General features: G+C 36.5%; 1 protein-coding gene across 1 annotated transcript in view; it reads right to left on the bottom strand.

Moving 5' to 3' along the window:
- Positions 1 to 13,934, bottom strand: part of cux2b (cut-like homeobox 2b) — a 171,314-nt gene that overhangs the window by 75,496 nt on the left and 81,884 nt on the right. The window lies entirely within an intron of this gene.

The following is a 13,934-nucleotide window of genomic DNA, read 5'->3' as shown; positions in this document are numbered from 1 at the left end:
GCCTTGGCCGCCCATGACCCTGTCGCCGGTTCACCACTGTTCCTTCCTTGGAGCACTTTTGATAGATACTGACCACTGCAGACCGGGAACACCCCACAAGAGCTGCAGTTCTGGAGATGCTCTGATCCAGTCGTCTAGCCATCACAATTTGGCTCTTGTCAAACTCACTCAAATCCTTACACAACCATTTTTCCTGCTTCTAACACATCAACTATGAGGACAAAATGTTCACTTGCTGCCTAATATATCCACCCACTAACTGGTGCCGTGATGAATAGATGATCAGTGTTATTCACTTCACCTGTCAGTGCTCATAATGTTATGCCTGACCAGTGTGTGTATTATATATAATATATTTATATATATATATTATATATATATATATATACACATACATACACACACACACACACATATACTGTGTTGGTCAAAATCGATTTTCTTTTATGACAAAAATCATTAGGATATTAAGTAAAGATCATGTTCCATGAAGATATTTTGTAAATTTCCTACTGTAAATATATCAAAAATGTATTTTTGTGAGTGGATATGCATTGCTAAGGACTTCATCTGGACAAATTTTAAGATGATTTTCTCAATATTTTGATTTTTTTGCACCCTCAGATTCCAGATTTTCAAATAGTTGTATCTTGGCCAAATATTGTTCAATCCTAACAACCATACATCAATGGAAAGCTTATTTATTCAGCTTTCAGATGATGTATGACCCTCAAAAAATGACCCTTATGACTGGTTTTGTGGTCCAGGGTCACATTTCTCATTACTCATTAAGTTCTCATTACTGTAATACAAAAAAAATTAAAAATAAAATGTAAAAGTACATTGCGCAGTATACATTTCATATTGCCACTTACTAAAAAATAGCTTATGAAATATTTTGCAACAAAAACTTTTCAGATACCAATTTGAGCGACTGCAATCCAGAAGGGTTGTGCACCATTCAGAGCTTAACTGAGAATGCCTGTAAAATGAACTGAAATTCACTTACTTTAACTAGAAAACCAATGTTTGTCAAGACAGACTTTGAACATTCAGTTGACAAAGCCTTGGTTGAAAGTTAAAAAAAAAAAGGTCTTAAAAGCCATGAAGATTGAAGATTTACACCTGACAGACAGATAGAACAATAGATAGAATGATAGAAACTTATTATTACAAAAGAGTGGACAAATGATAGAACAGAAGAACAACAGGATATAATGAATGATAGGACAGACAGACAGACAGACAGACAGACAGACAGACAGACAGACAGACAGACAGACAGACAGACAGACAGACAGACAGACAGATAGATAGATAGATAGATAGATAGATAGATAGATAGATAGATAGATAGATAGATAGATAGATAGATAGATAGATAGATAGATAGATAGATAGATAGATAGATAGATAGATAGACAGACAGACAGACAGACAGACAGACAGACAGACAGACAGACAGACAGACAGATAGATAGATAGATAGATAGATAGATAGATAGATAGATAGATAGATAGATAGATAGATAGATAGATAGATAGATAGATAGATAGATAGATAGATAGATAGATAGATAGATAAGAAAACCTAATTCTTTCATTTAGAATGTTGCACAAACCTGCTGTCCAGAAATCTGGGACATGAATATTTATTTTGATTTTAAATAAATTGAAAGACATTTTACCAGCTTGATCAAAGGTTAGTAAAATAAGATGTTAAAAATAGCAGCTGATATCACTTCTACTAATTTCACTTACACTGTAAGCACAAGGTCAAGTTGAGAGCATTGCATTGTGGGATACAGTATCACTCACAGTGTTCTCTGGCTGTATACTGCACATTTTGGCAAGCAGAGAAGCACTAAAATAAAGTGGGCATTTCCTCCAGGTGTGTGAAATCTACACACAAAGAGAGGGTTGCAGATGCTCTTTAAAGGTGCGTCGTACGTCTGACCCTATTTCTGTGACACTAGAGCGATGGGTGTTTTGTCTGCTTGTGTGTGTATGTGTGTGTGCACCACGCCGATGCAGCGTCCGCAAACACGTCTAACATTTGCACAGCGGTGGCGTCACTCGGGCGTAGCATCTCTTGAGCTCAAGACCTCGCGCTGTCAGGACTGTAAAAATTAAACCCTCCGCTGACGACACCCTGCAAAATGTGCTGAAGCGCATCAATTCCACCTGGCTACAGCGAGAGAGACCTATTTATAAAACACACACACTTCTACATGAACACACAGTCTGTAGAAATGCCACTCTAAATGACAAATGTCTTGTCCGTACACATGCAGACAAGGCATTAGTTTTTAGGAGCATAACAAACCAGCGCTCAGCGCCGAGAGGCGACGCGTGCTAAACAGCTGTAGTGCTACAGGATCTCACAGGAGGAGATCTCCAATCTAACGCACTCAGGGAGAGATCGCTCCTAAGCTTAGAGCCTTAGAAGAGTCTGAGCACAGCGATTTATGCATGCGCTACAGACACATTGAGCACTGGTGCTCGTAAATGATGCGGGTTCAAGTCCGTCTTAATTTTATTCTTGCTCTTTAAACCAGTAATTCTCAACTGGTTTGGCCATGTGACCCACATGTTCCCATAGTAGTATTTCTTTCTCAAAAATGTTTACCATCCCACTTTACTAGAATTTTACTAACACTGATGAAAGGTAAGGCTATTAAATAGCAGTCCTAAACTAGTTTTTGTTAATACAATAAAGTTAGTAAGTTGGTATGAGATATAGAAAATAACAAAGTGAAAATAAAGTGGTATTTTGGGTTAAGTTTACCATGGTAAATACACAGTACTAACATGAACTGTTAATAAAACATTTGGACACTGATCCTGATGAATGATACCATACCTTCAAATCCTTCCCAGTTAACATATGTCGTACCAGTTACGTAATTTATTGGTACTTTTTGGTAATTTCATGACTGTATAATATCTGAAAGGACAAGAAAGTTAGTTTTTCTAAGGTGAGAGATTTTTTATTTTGTAACAAATTAGAAAATAATGTTAGTGTCATTATTCTGACATATAGCCTGACAACATCTCATCAGACAGCAGATACTGAATCAGGACAAAGCACTCTTTACTCAAACTGCGTCTGACAGAAGAGTCAACAGCGTTCATACACGTCTTTCAAAATAAAAGTCACCAGTAAAACATTTAGAATTATGTTTGTGCCACAGATGCCCTAAACTAACACTATTGGTGATTACCAAAATCATTTTTTATGTTTCTGTAATGGTTAATCCACACTAGCATGTGTAAGCTCTTTAGTCACCGTAGTGTTTCTAATGCTAAAATATAATTATTGTTGTGATTTAATGGATTCAAAGATGGATCGCAGAAAAGTTTAATCAAAAACAAGTCTTTGGGAACAACTAGAACCTATTTAGAAGTCAAGAACAAAAGAGACTATGGAAAAAAGACATAAAAACAATGCCAGCAAGAATGCAAGCTGTTATCAAGGCCAAAGGAGGCCATATAAAATAAAAATAAAATATATTATTTTTTTATTTTTTTATTTTTGGTTATTGTGTGTAAATAAAGATGATTTAGTTGTTTCACTTTATATTATGTGGCCTTCACTACTGTGTACTTTCATTTAAAATAATCATTTGATACAACGCACTTATTGTGTACATACATGTTTTTACATTGTACTTATATTTTATAAAAAAAATCCTGCATGTAATTAATTTCTGTAATTATTACATTTATAATTATACTGTTCAGCTTTCCCTTACACTTAACCCACCCTTAAACCTACCCATACCACCAAACCTGTCCCGTATCTTACCCTTATCTCACCTCAATAACAGCAAAAGTGTTTTGCAATACAATATGAACACAATAAGTACATTGCACTTATTTTTTTATGTAAGTACATAGTAGTCAAGACCACCTAATATAAAGTGGGACCGATTCCTTAAATATTTGCGTTTTGTCTTTATAATGACAGGTTGCCTAATAAATTTGTTAAGCACTGTATGTATATATGTATAATACAGTTTTAATCTTAATCATGTAATTTCATATTTTGAGAAGCAGCAATAAATTTAAAAAAATAATGAAATAAATAAGTGAGCACACATTTTTTGTCATTGATAAGTGACTTCTGTGATCCCCGCTCTTGGAAAGCACCAGCCGCCACAGTTGTTCATCTGATGTCCCAGATTCAACTCGCTGCGTGGACATTTTGTCACTAATGCAAAACAGCATGCAGTTCGATGCATGTTTACTGTGTTTTACCGGGGCTGAAGGCTCCGTGTAGAATTGGTTTGACATGCTTTTGGACAACTCAGGCAGCTTGTAAAACGAGGAACAAATTAGCTTACGCATACAGTTATGCTTTCTGTAAGCTGCATATGCAAAGACTAAATTAGTTTCTAATACACTCAGACTCAGTATGCAGCTGTTTGCATTTACAAAACAAGAACCACAGTACTGCCATCATTTTTTGCTCATGGTAGCATTATACTATTACCTTCAGGTGCTATCAAGATGATATATCATGGTTTTCTGTGAAGTACAAAGGTATGCATGAATCATTCATTGCCACATATACATCAAAGTACCATAGTATTACCATGGCGCTGCCATAGTATGTTTTTAATAAGTGTTAACAAATTGGAAAATATGGAACAAATTAGCTATCATATATGGTTACAAGGGGTGTAATAGTACATGTATTCGTCCTGAACTGTGGTGGACGTCACGGTTCGGTTCATGCAGTTAGATGACGTATACAGTCAGTCGCAGGCGATTCACACTCCAATCCAGAAGGGGGCGCGTGTGGTAAAGCGCAGAAGAAGAACAGACGATTTATAAATGCGTGGAATCTCTCAACCAGTGTTTCAACCGTGGAAAGACAATAAAACAGCTTGAGAATAATATCTCACATAGCGTCACATTAACCAAGTCATTTAGTGTCCACAGCTTGTTCGTTCACTAGAGAGGGGCATTTCACTAAATATATGCAATATATTAGCTTATATATTCATTATATTTACTTCACTTGTTAGTAATGTCTTATTTACAACAAGTTAAAGTTATGACATAACTGTGTAAATGATAATATTTCAAAAAAAATGAATTGGAGTAATAATTTTATTAGATTCAGAAGTTAATGCAAAACCTGCCTTATGTGCAATTTACAGTGTTGATTATTATATCTAAATATAAATAGCAACTGAATGTAATAGTTTGGGCTCAGTTTTTTTTTAAATCTTTTAATTATAATTGGATTTATTTAACTTACAATTTGCAATAAAACACCGTTTAATTAAAAAAAAGAAGAAAAAAGAAGCAATTTTATATTTAGTTTTCTCCCCACTGCTGTACCGAACCCGTACCAAACCGTGACTTCAATAACGATCATGTCTGTGTGCAGTTACACCCCTCATGGTTACGTTTTCTGTAAGATACGTATAATCATAGCACATTGTTTTTAAAGGTAAAGGTTGAGTAACAAGTCAGTTCACATATAAAGTTAAGATTTCCACATAGTATTTCTGCACATAGTAAATAGATCATGCCAAGAGACCTGGTGACAAAAGCACATGAATTTTCATGTTTCTCTTTAAAGTATAGTAAGGCAATAAATGCAGTAGATTATGCAGGGCTAAAGCTCACACTTCTGTGAACCACATGTGTGAACTTTCTCTCACACGGGCATGAGAGTGTGTGAGAAAAGAGAGCAAGACAAAGAGAAAAGAAGCAGAGATCACACCCCGCTAACACGTGCCGGACATGGGTGATAAAGTCAGGGAGGAGAGGAGAGTCCCGGTTTCAGGCCTGCTGCAACCTATTTATATCAGCTCTGTGGGCTGCGGCCACCGGCGTGACAGGAATACCTAATGGACCTGCTGCTCCTGAACCTGCTAGTGTGGTTCAGCCTGTGACAGCGATAGTCATTAGCACATTAGAATGTGTTCTAGGTCTAAATAGGGACATTGAGGTAGGATGAAATTTGTGGAATACAGAACTAATTTTCACATTTTCTGAAGAAAGCATGAGTGGTGTTTGCCCGTGCAAAACTCGGCGCTACAATGCAGTAGTGTTCTGGAAGCTTTTAATTGCATTGCTAAGGTGTTTTGTGTGGTTGCTAGTCGGTTGACCTACATCAAAAGAGTCCACTCTGAAGTCGCTATGATAGTCTCTATACACGGCTTTTGTATTGTGTAAAGTTTTGCCTTACAACTAACTGAAATAAAAAAAAATTAAATACTAAAATTTCTAAATGAAATAAAAATTAAAAAGCACATAAAATTGAAAATTGAACTAAAATGAAAATATAAAAATAAAAGTTAATTCAAAATATTAATTAATTAATACAACTAAGAAATTATTATTATTATTATTATTATTATTATTTAATAAATTAAACATTATTTTAGTAGTATTTATCAATTATTTTAATTAATTTATACTATTATATATCAATATAATATTATAAATAATACCAAAAATATTTATACTATTATATTATAGTGATTTGTTTGTTCAAATCACTATTCAGAAATAAGTGATGTTTACTTTAGCAAACAGTGCAAAGAAGGGCAGGAATATTCAAGGTTACACTAGCTGAAAAGTAAATTAACATCTCTAACATTAGCATGAACAAAGAACTTTCTAAATGTTAGTATGCATCATTTGAAGTGCTGTTTGAGACCGTCTGAATGAGTTTGGGAACTGAATTACAGTTTACAGTCTAACAGTGAGCTTTTAAAAATATTCCCTTGTTAATATTTGAAATATGCATAATAGCGAGTCCATTGAATATCTCAGCAGTAACTGTGGTTAAACTGTGCCCTGATTTGCAATTAAACCTTGAAAGGCTTTCGCTGAGATGCGTTTGTGTGAGCTCACCTAAATGACTCAATAAAATGAACAAGAATGTCTGAAGAAACAAGTCCAAGATTCATATAAAGTGACAACAGAGTACACAAGTGCATAAAAAAGCAACTGCACAAAAAAGGAAAATACAGCAAATCTTCAGTGCCTAAAGTCAGAAGTTATGATAGTCTTTTCTTCCATATTGTGACGTATATTCGAGTGAAAAGTCATCTCGGACAAGAAAACAGTGCGGGGCTTAATTTGTCCATAGAGAACTGATTAGATGACTGGATGGTTGTGGTTTGCTATTGGTGGATCTCATGTGAATGACATGTTGCCCCGCCCTCACGCCAGTAAACACATCATCAGAGAACAGAAGAGAAGTTGCTGCAAAAGTGAGGTTAAGTTATTTTGAGTCAAGATTATGAGGGCACATGTTATTATTGTTATTATATAATAATGTATTGCATTATTCCATAAAAAATAAGAATTGTCAATTTTGATTTCATGGTGACAAATAAATCTCTTCAATATAAGTCAACTACACACACACACACACACACACCTTATTCTTGACTTATTTGATCTATATTAAAGAAGCTTAAGCACTGAAGATATATATTTTGTTTCTCAAAGGATCTTGGACTTCAAATGTTCTTGTTTTTCAGATTCCCTGACGTTTTCTACTATGTGAATTAAACAAATGTGAATTATACAAATTGGCGCAGGACTCTTTTTTTTTTTTTTTTACCAGCCGAAACACACCTAGACAGCATTTTAAGGCATCGAAGGAGCATTTTGGAACATATCTTCTAGTTCTCCATGAAAGCATGTGTGAGACGCGCCCCATCCGCACACTCTCTTTCGCAATGGCAGTGCATTAGGCCCTCATGACAATTAGCCTGGGAAAAGGTTTACGACCGGCAGGCCCACAGGAGCGTACAAATCGGCACAGCCGGAGGCAGCCTCTAGAACAGGAAGGTAATTACAGCTCTTCTCATCATAACGCTGAGAGGAAGCAAGCGACATAACGCACTCTTCCCACCGCGCTCTCTTCTCTTAGATACTGCTATAATTAATTATCGTGCCTTTACTCTTTGATTTATTCCACGATTCATAACATATTTATACATTCAAGATGAATTATCATTTCCTTCAGGAATTAATCAAAAACCAGAGGAAGGACCGGCCCTACGTGTTGTCGCTGGATCAAAGACTAAGCGACTTACCTTGCGGCAGATATTCAGGCCGCACCACAAGGTCAGTCAAGCTCACAGGCCCGAACGAAGCTACGAACAAACAACAGACCATGTACGATGATTTATGATGTTGCATAAATTACAGTTACTGTGAATGTCTAGAATATGTCCTCCTCAACAACAAGCAAGCATTCATTCACAAACTAAAATATACTGAGATTCAGCATAAAAGTTTCAAACCAACATGAAATGACATGACAATCCATAATGTAACATTTTTAATGAAGCAGAATATTCAAAAAAGAAAAAGTTTGTTCATTGTGATTTGATTGGGTCACAATATTATTAATATTTTTCTTAGGTGAAGAGGCAGAAGCAAGATACTATATTATTTTGATTAAAAGACTATAAAGACATTCTTTTTTTTTTTTTTTTTTTACATGCACTTTTCACATTAAGACACTAATGTTTACAAGTTTGGGAGATTTAATGTTTTGGAAAGAAGTCTCTTATGCTCAAGTCAGCATTTATTTGATAAAAAATACAGTAATATTAAAGTAATATTGTAAATATTATTATCTGTGTGAATATATTTTAAAATGTAATTTATTTCTGTGATCAAAGCTGAATTTTCTGCATCATTACTCCAGTCTTCAGTGTCACATCCTTCAGAAATCATTCTAATATGCTGATTTGCTGCTCAAGAAACATTTCTGATTATTATCAATGTTGAAAACAGATGTGCTGCTTAAGATCAAAAGCTTTTTTTGTAACATTATAATTGTCTTTGTCACATTTAATGCATCCTTGCTTAATAAACGTATTCATTTCTTTAAGAAAAATCTTACTGACCCTAAACTTTTGAACAATAGCATATATTAATAAAATAAAATGTTTATTTCATGTTGACTTTAAAGCTAAATAGGTCCTCTCTGAGCGATACAGCAGTTAAACATAAAACATATCTGGATCACGTTCATGTTTCCTGTTATTCTCTGCTATATATGTGTCACATAAAGAGTGTCAGATGCCCAGAAATTCAATAAAGTGCACTATATTAGCTATAAAACCCCTAAAACCCAGAGACTGTGTCCTCTCCTGTCCTTTTGCTTTTCTGCACATCACTGAAAAAAGCACATCCAGAACGAAACCCACTTGGAGCAAAGGACCTCGATTTCACTAATGTGTGCACGTGTGCAGAAAACCCATCCACTCCACAGATTAATAATTTACTGCTGAGTGTCTTAAATGTTCTTCTGAAGCACCCGAGACCCTCCTGCCCCAGAAAACAGGTGTCTGACTGCAAATCCCCACAAGCTGCACTAGATGATTTGTGGGTCTCGTTCGGGCTGTGTAGTCAGCTGGATTGCGCTTTACCTCTTCGTCTGATAATGGCGGGTGAAGATTTCTGGGCTGCAGGGGTTAATGGCACGAAACAGAACCGAGTTGCTAATTACATGTTCCAAACTATTTATCAGATTCTCCATCTGCACAGCGCCACGACTCTCATTGTGCACGCTAAATTACTCCTCGGATTATCTTTGTAAAGCAAGTTTTCATAATTAGGGCCCTGCGTGGATGTTTTCTCTCTGCGAGCGCCAACAGACACTGAGAGGGAGAGGAAATTAGCTGACTGGTTAATTTGGGCTTGACATCTTAAACCAGCGACACAAAAGCATCAAAACATCCTAAAAGAAAGTGCACTAGATTCCTTTCGGACTAGATTCCATCTTTCAGAATCTGGGTCATAATTATCAGAATATCCCAAACAGATCCCAATAAGAAATCTCAAACAATCAAATACAATCCTGTAGAAATGTCAGTTTATCCAGCAGTCTGTAAAAGACCAACATGATCAAAACTGTGCTGAAAAACCTCACTTTAAACCCAAATAAGTTGGGTTAACTCAAAAAATTGAGGTAATCAGTAAAATTTTTTGAGTTATGATGTTCCCAATTTTAAGTAAGCAGAACAAGTATTAAGTTTTTTAGCACTCATGCAAGTTAATTGCTCCTAACTTGTAGTACTGAGTTAGCTAACTCATACAGATAGCAATTAAAATTTTATTTTGAGTTCTTGCAAATCAAATGAATACACAATCTATATATGGCTTCTGTTGTCTGATTGATATTTTAAACTTTTTTTAGCAAGTAAAAGGCCTTTTAGTATAATAGTAAAAAACGTCCACATTCAGCTCAGCTTTTTATAAAGTAAACATAAAAAATAACTTTTATATCGTTAAGTAATATTTCAAGATGAACACTTACTGGACTTAAGCAACTTAAGTTTACTTGATTATACATAATTTTTCAGAAAAATCATGTTAAAATGTATCAAATATGATCATCAGGCTTTTGAGGAAGGTTTATTTGTTCATCTCTCAATCATCAATGTATCGCATTGCATTATATGTTTTAAAACTACAGAGCTTTGATGATAAAACTAAGCATTTAAATATCATCTTACTAAGATATTATTGGAAGATATAGAGTGACAACTGATATTTATATGCATTTGATGTTAAGTATCTGCTATTCTGTTATAAACGTCTCATTGATTTACATTAAAAGCATCAGAATTTCATCTTACGTTTGCCGCATAAATATCAGCATCTGCAACATATTGTTGCTCAGTTTGGGCCTCTGAATAAAACGGAGGTGTTTTTTCCTCCTTGAGCTCTGTATGTCATATACAAGCCATAGAGCCTGATGTATCAAATATGATACTCCAAAACAGATTTTGTATATATTTTGTGTAAAAAAAGTACAATAAAATGCTCCAATTAGAAAAGAAAAAAAAAGATTTTTTCAGACTAATATTTCAAAAGCCAGGATTAATTTCCTTATGACACCCTACAATTGCATTTTATCTTATCTTATCAGTATAGTCCAATTGGAAGTGATTTGCTTTAAAAAGATGTAGTTTTTGAATTGTGTTGGAATCTTATAAGAGCATTCCTATTTGGATTGGATGGGAGTTATGACAAATTCCAATGGGTTTTGCTTGGCTAGGGCCTCATTTTCTACGTTCTTGACAAAAGTTTGAAATGTTTTCCCATCATAAGGTGAGCGCCGTTTGGCGTAAAACTTCTCAAAGAGAGAAAAAGGGCCATTTGGCGTACTAAGGATTTCTGACACCTCTCCGACATCAGACCCAGCGGTGCGGCCGACTCTATTAAGACACACGGCATCGGACGTGAGCCTCCTCGCAGTAAATTTTATTAAAATTACCTTCATTATAAGACACTCTTCATTATAAAACCAAAAAGTGCTGCTGGTCTCCCAGGGCCTTTGGATTAATAAGGACAGCGATGTATTTTAAGCCGTAAACTCGACTTCTTACTGTCCTTAATCTCCTTTCCACTTCACAGGCCAAATTAACACCTCTCCTCGGCTCTGACGGGACCTCATTAGCTCTCTTCCATTCCGAAAGAGAAAAGAACAGGAAAGAAGAAGAGAAGATGACGATGAAGAAGAAGAAGAAGGAGGAGGGAGACGACCAATGACAGCCACCAGCTCGGGGATTAACCCTTTCACGCGACCGAACGCTTCGGGAATCTAGGTCGACGCGTGTTTCTAATCAGTCGCCTGGTTAACGATAATTAGCAGGCGAGGCAGGAGGGGAGGAGAGGGAGGGACACGCAGAAATGAAACAGAGAAAGAAAAGAGAAACCTGTCATGTCGCAAACACTTCAAAGCCAACGACTTCTCTTTTAAAAGAGGCACGATAAGGGTCCAACAACCACCAGGGACCTCGAGAAAGCGCAGCGCTGGAGAAGGGAGGAGAACGAGGGCCGAAGAGACCTAAAACATACACACACACGCGCGCTCTTCAGAGGGACCCAAAACACACAAACACACACTCCACCTACATAACGCTGCCAGCTCTCATAGTTTACTCTCACAGTTAAACTTTCCAGCACAGTAAGTGGTCCCTGTGAAGTTTACCCATCATGCACCTCTCTGCTTTGAATCTTGGAAACTGCATATTATAAAATGCACCGTTTCATTCATGCTAAAACAAAATATACCAACAGTTCTGATTTGAAACACCTGTTCACCAGCTACTGTCCTTAATATTTTTATTATATAATAACCAAAGCTATAGGGTACTTGAGGCACTCATGATATATTGCAAGTATATTGCTGTTCGACACTACAATTTAATAAAATTATATTCACTAATTTGCATTTTTAAGTCGAGTTTTACAGTTCTGATTAATGATAAAAGGATTTTTTAAAATGCTGTTAAAAAGACTGGATTGACAAGGAGCAATTTATAGCTTATGAAATATTTTGGAGCAGTGCTAAATATTATTTATATATATATAATATATATATATATATAAATAAATAGATTGAAAAGTTTATCAAGATGTTTTAACATGTATGATGAATGACAGACAGACATATTCTAGAATAATTCCCTGATTTCAGTTGCTTAAATCAGTGTTAAAGCCTGTTTGCAACTCATTTTACTTCCATAATCGCACACATTTCCAAATGAAAGAAGATATCCATTTTAGTATATATAAACGCATACAGGCTAGGATTTTGGGAATAGATTAGATGATGAAAACATGTACAGAGCAGGTTTAATGGCACAGACAATCACACCCTTGAGTACTGAGGTTTGTTACAGCCACAGCGCACGTTAAGTCTGTTCAACAGGACCTCGCTCTCACAACGAGACCTACGCTGAAAAAATCTTGATGAAATCCAATCACAAGTGGCCACTGGAGACAGATCTGAGATGCGTGGTAATAGTAGGCATGAACGGCGATCTGTGGCGTCCGACCACTTGTGATCGGATGTTAATGTCAGGCCTAAAAAAACGCTTTTCTATTGTGATCGGGCTTTTATAACCCTGTAGACATTCTACAAAAATGCCATCACATTCCCGCATACCAGAACTGTGGCCAGCTGGACTCCGTGACGGCAGCGAATCATTCCTGATCAGACGGGAAACCTGCGCTATCATTTCAGTATGCCTGAGCTTTCTGGACCACAGACGAGGATCGCAAATATGATTTATGATCTGCTGTTTAATGGCTCGAGCACTGGCTTTGAGAGGAGATCAGATGACTTTCTCGACAGGAGCATGTCAGGGAAGGAACGGGGAGTGCACCATTACAACAGGATGACAGAGAGAGTGAGAGAGGCCTCCAGTACTGCGTCTTAATGGAGGAGAGATGCTACTTAAGTCTGACGGGAAAATGATACCAGTCAATACAGTGAAGGGAGGGGGGATGGAGTACAGATATGGATGACGTGATGCTGAGAGATTTCTGATGCCAGTGTCCCTGGGAAAGGCAGCAAACAGCTTTTTGTGTTTACAGAAGACGTACAGAAACAATGACGGAGCCCTAAATGCAATCGATTGATTTGGATGTTATTTAAAAGTGCCCCTATTGTGTGTTTTCTGAAATCACCTGCATAATAATATGGCAGTTTTTGAATGTAAAAGGTCTGTAAAGATTCAAAGATCAAAGTGCTTGATAAATGGAGTTATTGTCTCCCAAAAGAAAGAAGTGATTCTGAACTGCCTGAGTCGTCAGTAATTCCAGTCTTACTTCCTGCTCAAACCTACGTCGGTTTGTATTAAATTTGCATTTATTACAAACCGACGGTCTTCATTTGTTGCCCACGAACAACGTCTACTTTGCCCCGCCCTCAAACACTGAAGCTGTAGCTGAGACTGGAAGAGTTTGTTTCATGATGTCGACATGTCGACATTTCTGTTTCGTTTTTGACACGTTCTGTAAGTGGTAAACCAATCACAACAGACTGGGCCATCTGACCAATCAGAGCAGAGAAGACAATCACAACAGACGGGGCCACCTGACCAGTCAGAGAGACCGAATCCTTGATTAAACCATTTCAGACACTG

This window comes from Chanodichthys erythropterus, chromosome 9, assembly GCF_024489055.1.
Source record: "Chanodichthys erythropterus isolate Z2021 chromosome 9, ASM2448905v1, whole genome shotgun sequence".
NCBI classification, from domain to species: Eukaryota; Metazoa; Chordata; class Actinopteri; order Cypriniformes; family Xenocyprididae; genus Chanodichthys; species Chanodichthys erythropterus.
Note: the sequence above shows the minus strand (reverse complement) of the source record. Positions and strands in the feature narration are given on the sequence as shown.